Here is a 12,226-nt window from a genome sequence, read left to right as displayed (position 1 = left end):
CAGGGATGACAGCAAGGAAAATGCAACATGAGAAAGTGACTTTCTTTTAGGGAAAAACAGACCGAAGGGTCCTAACCTTCACATATCTGAGAAGAGCTGTGGCCCCCTAGGACTTACACAAAAAAGTGACATGTTGCTGTCAGAAATAAATAAAAGTTTGAATTGTCCTCATCTTTTGAATGTCATACATTAGGCAAAATACACTTTTCCAGGCTTTTCTAAAAAAAAAAGAAATATGTACCCTGGCTTGTCCACAATCCTCTGAGAATCAGAAAAATCCATTGTCTTCCCACTGCCTTTATCCAACTTTCAGAAAATGCATGCTGAAACAAGCTGTTCTCAGATTTTCCCCTCATGATGTCATATGGGGAGTTAGCCCCGCCCCCTGATTCAGGTTGACCTCCTCTCTCGGAAGAAAGTTCTGCCCTCCTCCTCTGATCCTCGTCTCAGCCACCAGCTGATCAGGAGAGCTACATCTATTTCCTGAGAGTGGCGGATTCAGACAGCTCATCTAAAGCCACAGACACAGAAACAGCTCGTTCTGAGCAGGGCTGACACAGAGGGGATTTTAGACATGCAGAAATCAATACTGGAGTCTTTTCACAGAAACAAACTTCACAGACTTGTTTTTGAGGACCTCTGAGACCGATATATACTTTTCTAAGAGGGGTTAAAAATGTGACCTTTAAAGCCAAACAAAAAGGCCCAAAACAACTTTAACAACCAAAAGCCCTCTGTTTGGAAGGTTCATGTGTGTTTATCACGATTTTAGACGGCCGGAGAGAACCATCCATCCATCCATCCATCCATCCATGCATCCATCCATCCATGCATCCATCCATCCATCCATGCATCCATGCATCCATCCATCCATGCATCCATGCATCCAACCATCAATCCATCCATCCATCCATCCATCCATCCATCCATCCATCCATCCATCCAACCATCCATCCATGCATCCATCCATCCATGCATCCATGCATCCAACCATCAATCCATCCATCCATCCATCCTTCCAACCACCCATCCCCCCCCCCCCCCCCCCCCCCCGGATTCCAGGAAGTAGACTATATTGGTTTTCACTGTTAACAACTCAAATTTTATTGAGCCTCTCTTTATCTGAACACTTAACAAGACTTATTCACCTTTAGCGAGGGTCAAAGACAAGCACACATTTTTTACTGGCTATATTAAACAGTTTAGAGAACTAAAAATGTTAAACATCAAGTGTTTGGGACGAGAACATGCCATCATTTTTTTGATTAAAACAAGAGCAAAGGGCCACACTACAGTCTTCTCTCAGCAGAGATGTTTTCTCCCGCTGGACACAGACAGGCTTCAACATACTAGTCAAAGGTCCAGTTGCCCCTCTAATATCTGCATGAGAGGCTTACTTTGCTTCAGAGTTGTGTGTTCTGCTTTCATGTTGGTGAAACCGACAAGAGAGAGGAGAAAAAGTGGTTCAGATTTTTATATCATCATTACATTTCCTCTAATCTTAAAGACCAGCAGCTGGATTAAGAACCCTGAGGAAACCAGTCAGTCTGAGAGCTGTGGAGAAAAGAGAGGAAACATCAACACCTCTACAGTGAGAAGTGAATACGAGTGTGTGTGAGGGAAACCACAGAGAGTGTTATCAGACAGAGATAACTCACTGAGGGCTTTAACCATGGAGGAGCTGACGGATTACACCAACAGCTCAAAATACATCCTCCAACCAGAGTCACTGATGAAAAATCAAACGCCAAAGAAAATAAATGCCGTCAGACACGGGTTTAAAGGCAGGTTAAGGTGACCAACTGTTCGATTATCGTGTTACAGGCCTCTAACAGAAAGTCAAACCCCAGATAGAGATGATCAGAAACTGTTAAACCAAGAACAAAGCTCTCTGAAACACGAGCACAGCACTCAGACTAATCCCAATCACTGACGTTAGACGCGGCCCGTTTCAGTGATTTGTTGTCCCGTGTGCCTGCTTGTGAAACTCAACACTGTGACTGCTGCCTGTTTTTATCTGCAGGAGGTCAAAACGCAGAGAGAGACACTAACATGCCGAGGTGACTCTACTCCATCATAAAACAAAGATATGAATACGCTAAACCTAAGACCGGCCTTCTAACAGGAGTCTTCAATGTCTCCTTCGGTTTGGTGCTGAGTAACAGCTAAAGAACGGCTCTGCCCCTCTGAATCGTCTCTTTAATTTGTGTAAAAACAAGAAAAACTAGAGCCTAAAAACTGACTTCACAAAGTCCGATTTCAGTTAGGATGAAGGTCAAGGAACTTCACACGAAGAGGATTGTGTGTATGTCCGTTTACTCTCCTCCTCTAAGAATCCAACACTCGACTTCCTGCAGACTTTCACACTAAATTTACAGAGTATTGACACACATTTCTCTGGTGGTCAGATGGTAAGATATGGACAGTTTAAAAGCACTTCAGTAAACTGACGTTACCAAAAATAATTGTGGAAAAATAGGCATATTATTTGGAAATAAAATCATTATATTTGAATCTCAGTATGTAAGGCTCGAAAAAGTTGTAAATATAGGTGGAAACCTTGACATTTTTGCATTTACAAAGTGTTCAAGTTTATAATTAGAAGTTCATAAATTTCAAGGTTTTAGCAGCATAAATTTACAACAGTGTAAAGTCAAAAATGTACAAGAAACCAAACTGATAACAGTGGTTTGACTTTCATTTTTTCAGCTTTATAATCTCATTTTTTTACATTTAAATTCATGTATATTTGCAGCATTTAAAGTTAAAAAATGTGATTTTTCTTCTCTGAAATTATTTTCTTAAACTGTAGTATTTTTTTCTTAAAACCACTAGATTATTTTTTTTTTTCTGAAGTTGCCCTTATATTATAGATTACCAACCCTGCTGAAATTAAAAATAAATTAATACATAAATAAACAAATAAAAGTAAACATAAGAACAAAAAGGAAAACAGAAAATTCAAACATTAAATACAAAAATAAATATAAATGGAAATAAATGAATAAATACAAGAATAAGAATTAAAAATTAAATAAAATCAAATAAATAAAAGTGGAAATAAACCCAAAAATTAATGTATAAATAGAATTATATATAAATAAATAAATGAAAGTGTTCTGCTCTCATATATATTTATTTAATCCTGCAGCCACTGTCAGCATGAAATGTAATGCAAATGAGGGGGCGGTTCTAAGTGTGAGTTGGTTCAAACTGTTTGCCTATTGGTTGATTGACATGTGAGTGCAGAGATCAACTAGACATTTATTTATGTATATATATATATATATATATATATATATATATATATATATATTTATATATATATATATATTATTTCTATTTCTATTTATTTTTTGTATTTAATTTTTGAATTTTCTTTTCTTCTTTTTCTTTCTGTTTTTATTTTTACTTTTTTTTATTTATTAATTTATTTTTAATTTTTGCAGGTTTGGTCCTCCATAAATACGGCGTCATAATAATTTATAGTTTATACATAGATTTTCTTGTTAAGATCAAGTCAATGTAGGCATGTCATGTTGGGGTATTCTCATTGAAAATAATCAAAATTGATGTTTAATTTTCCTGAGCGGTTCCTGGGGGGGTCTCAGCTTTTCTTAGATACTAGGCGGGGTCCCCAAGGATAAAAGGCTGGGAGGCTCAGCTCTAATAAACCAGCGTGTTTACAGCAGGTCCATGTTCAGATGAACTGATGGAGACGCACAGACACTCTTTGGATTCTTCCTGACAGAAAACATTTGCATAGACATCAATATTCAAATCAACATTATTGCCAGGCTGCATCCTTTCTCATTACTTTATCATGACAGCAAAGACTGGAGGTGTGACCTTCAGACCACAAGAAAAGGCTCTTTGAAAACTAAATTTTACTTTTTTAAAAGGTTTTTAATCAAATTATGAGGAAAATCATTGAAAGTATTTGACTCCTTTACTGTTGGCTATAAGTATAACCATGTTTTTAGTCTTTATCCTCGTTTACGGTGATAATTCAGTAACATCACAGTGAGGTCAGTTTGTAAAGCAGGTCAGGTATGGACAGGAGCATACGATGGTCCGGCACTTCACCGCATCAACCCTGGTCCTGTACCGCTCCGGCCTCCTGGTGGCCATGCACCCCTCCTCTCCAGGTATCCTCCCAGCTGCCCCCTCCACAGTTCATGTGGTCCACCCCAGCATCTGGACCAGCCCAGTCCTGGGCACCCAGTATGCTATGAGCTGGATCAGGTCAGGGGAAGCACGCCAAGTGCCTGTAAAAGTGTTCCTGTATCAGGCAGTCGACCCTCCCTGAACACGCCAGCATTAGACTCACGGTCTCTCCTAGCTGCCAAGAATATCGAGAAGTTGTTACAAAGGAGTCCAGTCGGCATCTTTGGCCATTAGTCCACGCCCAGGCTTCAGGAGAGTTAAGTAAGACTGGAGGGACTAAAAGTCTCTGACTTTAGTCCACATGCTTTGATAACAGGAACGCCACATTCTCATGCTCAGTGATCCATCATGTGTGAGTCCAAGTCTGCGGCTGATCTCAGCCTCACAGATTAGTGACAACATAAGTGAACTGCTCTACAGCTTCCACACTCCCATCATTCACAGATTCAACAGCAGCATCCGAGGCATCCCCAAATACCTGGATCTTTGTTTTGGTCCAGGAGACGAGCATTCCCAACGCTCCAGCCTCCTCGCTCAGCAAGTTAAGAGAGAGGACGTCTGCAGCAGGGCTGAACGATCGGGGAAGATAATATACTTGTGGTTTTTTACACAATATTGAGATTGTGATTTTTTTTTTCTTTTTTAAATTATTTTATTGCAACACCAAAAACTTTGTGTAACAAACAAGTACACAAGACATACAGGCAAACAGAGACAAAGTACAGACGAAGTACAGACAGGCCAGTTGATTTTACAGACTAGTTGATCAGTTGGTCTAAGTAATATATTTAATTGTGTGAGGGAGTGTGTATGAGTGTGTGTGTAGGGGTGGGTGTGTGTGTGTGTGTATGTGAGTGTGTATGGGACTTCCTCTGAAGACAGAGCCCCAAGCTTGACAGAGAAACAAAAATAAATAAAAATAAATAAATAAATAAATAAAAATAAAATAAATAAATAAATAAAAATAAATTAAATTAATTAATTAATTAAAAAAAAGAAATAAAAATAATAATAAAATAAAATAAGAGGTTGCAGGTAGTCACGCTGCAAAAGACACAGATAGAATAAAGCTGAACTAATGCTGAGAGCAAGGCCTTCATGCCCCATCTATTAAAGCCATCAGAGAGCTAGAGTAGTAATCTTGATACCACTAAGGAGACAAAATAAATTAACTAATAATTTAATTGCTATATAGTGACTAAAGTCAGTCCTAAGAGGAATGCAGACCATACCGTCTCCCAAGGCAGCCGGACCCAGTTCAGGCACCGCTAAGGTGCATCAGATTTCGACAGCGCAGTTGTTCAAGCAAGTTAGTAAGAAAAGTTTTCCATCTATACCTCAAGACAAAAATTTTTTTTTTGCCCTGAGGATTGTTTAATAAGCCAAAGACCATAAGAGATTGGACCTCCTCTCTCGACAAACAGCCCCCAGACCCTCAGGAGGGAACCTATTCATCAGAAAGAGCCATGGCCAATCATGTGAATTCTTTGCCTCTTAAAAAAGGGCTTGAATTGATCTGGTCCCAGATCTGCAAGAACATCTACTTCATGACAAAAAACACCAATCTACAGCTCATACAATACAAAATCCTCCATAGGACTCATCTGACTGGACAGAAAATGCATAAAATGGGCTTCTCCTCTGGATATTGTTCACACTGCACACAAAACTGCACAGATAGCTACATTCATGTAACCTGGCACTGCACACCTGTCCAACAATTCTGGAAAAATATTACAGAGACATTATCACAAGTCATGGGCTGCCACATCCCACTCTGTCCCTCCCTCTGTTTACTAGGAAACATATCCACAATATCATTCTATCATTCTATATTAAAAACAACACAATAGTTGATTAAACCAGGGCTGAACGATTAAAAAATATTGAACTGTGATGATTTTGACTCATATTGCAAATTTGACATGAATTGTTGAATTAAAGGGAAAGATATTTTTATGTCATTCTCATATTTAATAAGAACAATGTTTTAGAAAGTTTTGTATTAGTTTTGTATGCATTGTTTATGTAATGTGTAACATCTCTGCTGCAGAAGAAGGTTTTAAACTGCTATTTTTGACACAAATTTCAGCTTAAAGAAATATTGCAACTTCTGCGCTTTGAAAATTGCTATTTAATCTAATTAATTGCCCAACCCTAATCTACAGTCTCAAGAAGGATCACAGGATCAACAGCAGAGTCCAGATCAGTGATCTGGCTCTAGTCATGCAGGGATTTCCTCTTCATCCGGCAGAAGAGTCCCAAGGGCTCTGCCCCGCCGCCTGCATGTGACAGGCAGCTCATCTAGTGGCTGCAGTGTCAGGAGTACCACCCCTGTGCAGATCTTTCACGCGTTGGTGTTTAGCTGCATTGTAGTTTCAGGGTGTGGGGGTGCCCCGAGGCTCTGGAAGCAAGGGATGCATCCCCCTATCAGCTGCATTAGCAGCTGCACTTTGGAAGAAACCCACAATGCAACCCATTCCATTTAAAACTGTCTGGAGACAGTGCACCAGAATGAAACCGTCCTAACTTTGCTCATGGGCAGGCATCAGTCTGCATGACTACTAATCAGACGGTACTCACTCCCACTCTCATGACAGCGTGTCCTCCACAGAACATCATCCTCGCTACCATCCATGCTTCTGCTATTTTTAAATCCATGGATGATGCTCTCTGGTGATACTGCGTCCCACGTCTGGATCCTTTTACAGAGCTAACGTCAGTCAGTCTCATGGAAGCGGCTGCTTTAAGGACCACAATGAGCTTTTCTCTGACTGTTAGCATTTTTGGGTGCACCATCTTTTTTTTTTTTTGTAAGATTTATTTTTGGGCATTTTTGTGTCTTTATTAGATAGAGGAGAACAATGGATAGAGTCAGAAACAGGGTCAAGAGTGGGGGAGAGACATGCAGTAAAGAGACTCAGGCCGGATTCAAACCCGGGCCGCCCGCGTATATGGGGAGCGCCTTTAACCACTAGGCCACCTGCTCCCCGGGAGCACCATCTTTGATCATTACTAGGGGGTAACGGTACAGAAAAATTTCGGTTCGGTACGTTTTCGGTGATTGAAGCGGATAAATAAAATTTATTTTTATTTTTTTAATTAAATTGTATTAAAATAAATAGGCTCAATAAATTACATTTAAAATATAACTAATGCTACGACCTCCCTCCAAAAGTTCAACGGTTAAAAATATTAATAAATAAATACATTTTTGAATAACTAGGTTATTTTCATTGATATACTGACATATTTATACCCATTCTTTAAACACTAAAATTTCCTAGCTAACTTGAACGCATCATCACTCAACCACAAGTTATCTTGTGAAGTATGCAAATTAGCGTCTTTTCTGCTGATTTCAACACAGACTTCAGCACTGGACTACTTTTTTAACCGATGGGACCTACTACAAAGTTTGGAGGAACTTTTCACAGCCCATCTAGGAGGATAAAGAGTTTAAAGCTGTGTGAAATCTGAGGATAACTTTACCTGTGACACAGCTGCAGAGTCCCTCTCTCACTCCTGCGAGGCTGATAGCTGAAGGTAACGTTAATATGATTCACAGAGCCAGAGCACCATCGCTATACGGGTGATTTAACTTCTTCTAACTCCATCACTCTTCTTCGTTTGTTTTTGTAACTGCTCCTTCTTCTGTAATGATGGTTGCTGGCAGCTTTTAGGCTCATTGCCGCCACCTGGACTGAAGTGAGAACTTACTTTTTAATACTTACTCAGACATATTCATTGTATTACTGCGTGCACCGAACTGTGACGGTACGGGACGAATACAAATATGTTACACCCCTAATCATAACACTACGTTACTCTTTACTGCCTGACACATCTCTGCTGCACTGATAACCATTATTTTGAAAATAGCATCATAACTCCGCCTCAGTTGTCTGTAAACTTGCTCTACTTTTGATCCACTTTACTCCAGACTCTTACCATGTCTCCCTGTTCCATCCTGGGATTGACAGTCACCTGATTCATGGCCAGGCCACTTTCTTTAGGGCTGGAGCCTATCCCAGCTGGCATTGGGTGAGAGCCGGGTTACACCCTGGTCTGGTCGCCAGTCCAGAAATAAAGACAGACAACCAAGCACGCTCACATTCACACTTACAGACAATTTAGAGTCACCAGTTACCCTAACGAGCATGTTTTTGGTGGTGGGAGGAAGCTGGAGTACCCAGAGAAAACCCACACGTGCACGGGGAGAACATGCAAACAGGCCCTTACCGGGAAGCAAACCGGGGACCTTTTAACATCGCTAACAGCTTTTAGTAGGCGAGAGGCGGGGTACACCCTGGACTGGCCTCCAGCCAATCACAGGGCACCAGGCACACTCACACTCTCGGGCAGTTTAGAGACACCAGTTAACCTAATGAGCATGTTTTTGGTGGTGGGAGGAAGCCGGAGTACCTGGAGAAGAACCCATGCATACATGCACGGGGAGAACATACAAACTCCTGGAAGTGAGCTTAGGGGCATTCCTGCTGTGAGGCAACAGCGCTAACCCGTGCACTGCCGTGCAGCCCGCCTTGCTCTGTCTCTTTGTTCAGCCAAGTTTGGTTCCATCTGAGGTCTAAAAGCAACATTTTTTTATAAGATGTGTTTGAGTTGAGTTGGAAATTTGGGCCACAGTCTCTTAGGGTGCTTTCACACTAGGGGCCCGGTCCTGGATCCGAGTGCACTTGAGCCCAAATTCCTCTTGGGCGCGATTCAAGTGGACTCTGGCACGGTTCAGATGAGATGTGAATTCAACCGCGCTAGGATACGGGACAGAGCGTCTTATCGGCTTTATGACATCATCGTAAAAACTAAACGTTTTTTCACAGCGCGGCAGTTTGTTCACATTTTTCCTCAATAAAGGGCGGAAATCATCAGAATCCAGTCAATAAACGCTCTGTTGTGACTCACCTTACAGATGAACACAGGCTGGAGTCAGTGTGAGGAGGTGCAAAGGCAATAAAAGTCTCCTGTCACCTCAAAAACCGCTGTATCTGTGCAGCGCGAGCCCATTTAATCCTCTGAGCTGTAGTAGATGTGCAGATACGAAGAGCCAAGTTGCTGGCATCTTAAAAGTGATGTTAAATCATCCATGGCTGCAGGATGGACTTTTTGCCGCGTCAAAACAAAAATAATCTTCGCTCAGGTCATGACCCCAGTGGTTGCCATGGTAGCTTCTTCTTCTCTCTCCTCCTTTGCGGGGTTGTAAACCAGCTACATGCATACCGCCACCTGCTGTTTCAGACTGAGTAAACACGCAAGTGCGCTCTGGGACGGTTCGATGTTGCTAGTGTGAAAGCAAGCCAGGGAGGGAAGGGGAGGTTTGAAACAACTGGGCCTAATGTGAAAGCGCCCTTAAACCCTACAGACTTCAGAGGGAGGGTTTTATTCCCTGGCTGTCACCTTTTCTTTTGAACGTTCTGCCTGGATGTGTTTCTGCTTTCAGGACTAAAAGGAGCTCAGGTTTTGGGGTTTTGCAGAAGGGCTGTCAGAGCTGTTACCATACTTTGACATTTAGATACCCCTCCTCCGTGCAGAAATCCCTTTCTGTCCTCATCTGCAGCTCTTACTGTGCTCTGATGTCATCTGCAAACTATGTATAACTACATTCCCATTAATATTGATAACTGAATGTATAAAATGGGACTAAAATAATAGACACACTCATTAAAAGACCAAAACAAAAACCCGGCTGAGGTGCCAAAATGAACAACTCCATCAGCGCTCCAGCCCTGCAGTCCAAGCCTTAATCTAGAGGAGAAAACACTTGACACTATGTTTAATGTCTATTAATAGCCCATCATGGCCTGTGCTGTTTTATCTATAAAGTGACACCATGCAAACGTTTCCTCAATGTTCGCCGTTTGTGTTATCAGCTCTACAAACCCTCTGGCTGCTTTCCTTTTCCTCCTCTCTGCTGTTCCAGGGTTTAAAAGGACGAGACAAAGAGGAAGTTTGTGTTTGTTTATTTGTGTGGAAACTGCAGGCCGAGGACACTTCTTCACAACTTTACATGCAGAAACATGAAGTGTATCATTACACTAAATCAGCTTATATTTCCTGCCCATAATAGTAAGCAAACAAAGCCCCCAAATCCATGAAAATATGAAAACTGCAGCTTGCTGAGCTCTTGCTGCCATGCTGCAATCATGTTATTAATGGAAGAAAGCAGATTGTTTGGATATCATATCCCCATGATAATTAAATCCAAATGTTTTGAAAGGAGAGCTTATCCAGAACATGACTGCTGGCTGAATTGATTCGTAAATAAACAGAGGGATAACAGGGTTTGTGAGCAAACACTGACCTTGTTTTTCTGTAAATCCAAAGAGGCGACTTGTTGAGATGTTACGACATCAGAAAACCCTCATGGAGACAGAGAGGTTGGTCCGCCGTCGGCCCGTGATTCTGACATCTCTACCAAACACAGCATGCTGTTCTGAAACGCTGTGGATCTGTCTTCACTCTGGAATAAAAGAGCAGCAGGCGTCGTGTTAAACAGACATCAGAGCCCGAGTCTGAACGTTAGCTTCTTAGTTTCACTCACCACCATGTGCACCAGCAGCTGCTCTCCATAAACTCTCATTAGATTCACTTGTTTTAACTCACTTCACTACTGTCCATGTCTCCCTTCAGATACGTGATTCTTCAAACATCTGACGCTCAGTAATTACAGCGAGCGTCCCCACTCTGCTGCTCTCTTATTAAACTGTGCAGCATGCAAATCATCCGGCCTGCAGCACGCCGCTTTGCATGATGAACATCTGACAGTCTTCCTTCCTGCTGCTGCCGCCTCCATCAATGAGACACGGATGACTGTGGGAGAGACCCACCAACATGGAGCAACATGTTAATGCCACTGAAATGTAGGAAAATAAGGGGGCAACCATGACGGTATTTAAAGGTTTGAGAGGGTCTGATTGGGTTGCAGCCAGAGAGCGACTAGCCTGAACGTTTTTACTGTACTGCGTTTAATATTTTACAGATAATAAAAGTTTTTCCCTTTTTTTAAAATGCAGGTACTTTTCCATCCATCCATCTTCTGTGCTGGGGAGCCTATCCCAGCTGTCATTGGGCGAGAGGCTGGGTACACACTGGACTGACCGCCAGCCAATCTCAGGGCTGACATGTAGAAACAGACAACCCGGTAGCTCACACTCACACCTACGGGCAATTTAGAGTGGTCAGTTAACCTAACGAGCATGTTTTTGGTTGTGGGAGGAAGCCAGAGTACACGGAGAGAACCCACGCATGCACAGGGAGAACATGCAAACTCCTGACAGAAAGACCCTGACCAGGAAGTGAACCAGGAACCTTCTTGCTGTTAGCTCTCTTGCAGAGCTAACCCCTGCAGGAGGGGTTTTAAACTCAGTCACAACGGGGGCCAATTCTGAATTCAGGTCTAACCTGAGAGCCTAACAGGGTCAACATTTAACCATTAACTGTCAACCTCATTTTCACTGGTAATAGATTATGGGGGGAGGCGGGGCTTAGCACTGATGATAAATTATTTTGACTATATGAAAAAAGTCTAAATGATAAGTTTAAAGGCCCAAAATCTGAGATAAAAAGTCAAATTTGTTTGTTCAAAAGGTCAAAACACAAAACTAAGTCAAAATCATGTTTTAAAAGGTCAAAATCATGAGTTTAAAATTTGAAATCATGACTTAGAAATGTCTGTATTTCAGATAAAATTTGAAATCTTGAGCTAAAAAAGTCAAAATATAAGATTACATTAAAATCTTCAGTTTAAGATGACAAAATATGGGATTAAAAGTTGAAGGTAGGAGTTGAAAAGGTCAAAATGTGAAATAGAATTCAAAATCATGAGTTAAAAGGTCAAAATAAGTCTTAAAATTTAAAATTGTGACTATAGAAAGACAAAATATGGAATAAAAAGTCAGAATCTTTAGTTTGAGTCAAAACTATGAGATGCAAAATTGAAAATATGAAAAGAAAAACACAAACGAATCTCTTTTCCTACATTCCTGACTTTTATTCACGTATTTTCTCTTTACTTTCAAACTTTTTATGACTTAACAAGGAA

The 12,226-nt window shown here is 41.2% G+C and overlaps 1 protein-coding gene across 11 annotated transcripts in view; it reads right to left on the bottom strand.

Moving 5' to 3' along the window:
• Window positions 1-10,893, bottom strand: part of myocd (myocardin) — a 246,061-nt gene extending 235,168 nt beyond the window's left edge. For 8 of the 11 annotated variants that reach the window (XM_041815350.1, XM_041815356.1, XM_041815354.1 and 5 more), the window contains exons 1-2: window positions 10,727-10,892; window positions 10,487-10,645 (exon numbers count right to left, since the gene is read on the bottom strand). The gene's annotated coding sequence lies outside the window, so the exon portion shown is untranslated. Of the gene's footprint in view, window positions 1-10,486; window positions 10,646-10,726 lie in introns of all 11 variants that reach the window. The other 3 variants (XM_041815357.1, XM_041815364.1, XM_041815351.1) reach the window with 3 other exon arrangements.
• Window positions 10,894-12,226: the final 1,333 nt, after the last annotated feature.

The sequence above is a fragment of the Cheilinus undulatus genome, linkage group 20 (genome assembly GCF_018320785.1).
Source record: "Cheilinus undulatus linkage group 20, ASM1832078v1, whole genome shotgun sequence".
NCBI lineage: Eukaryota > Metazoa > Chordata > Actinopteri > Labriformes > Labridae > Cheilinus > Cheilinus undulatus.
This window is presented reverse-complemented; position numbering and strand designations above follow the sequence as displayed.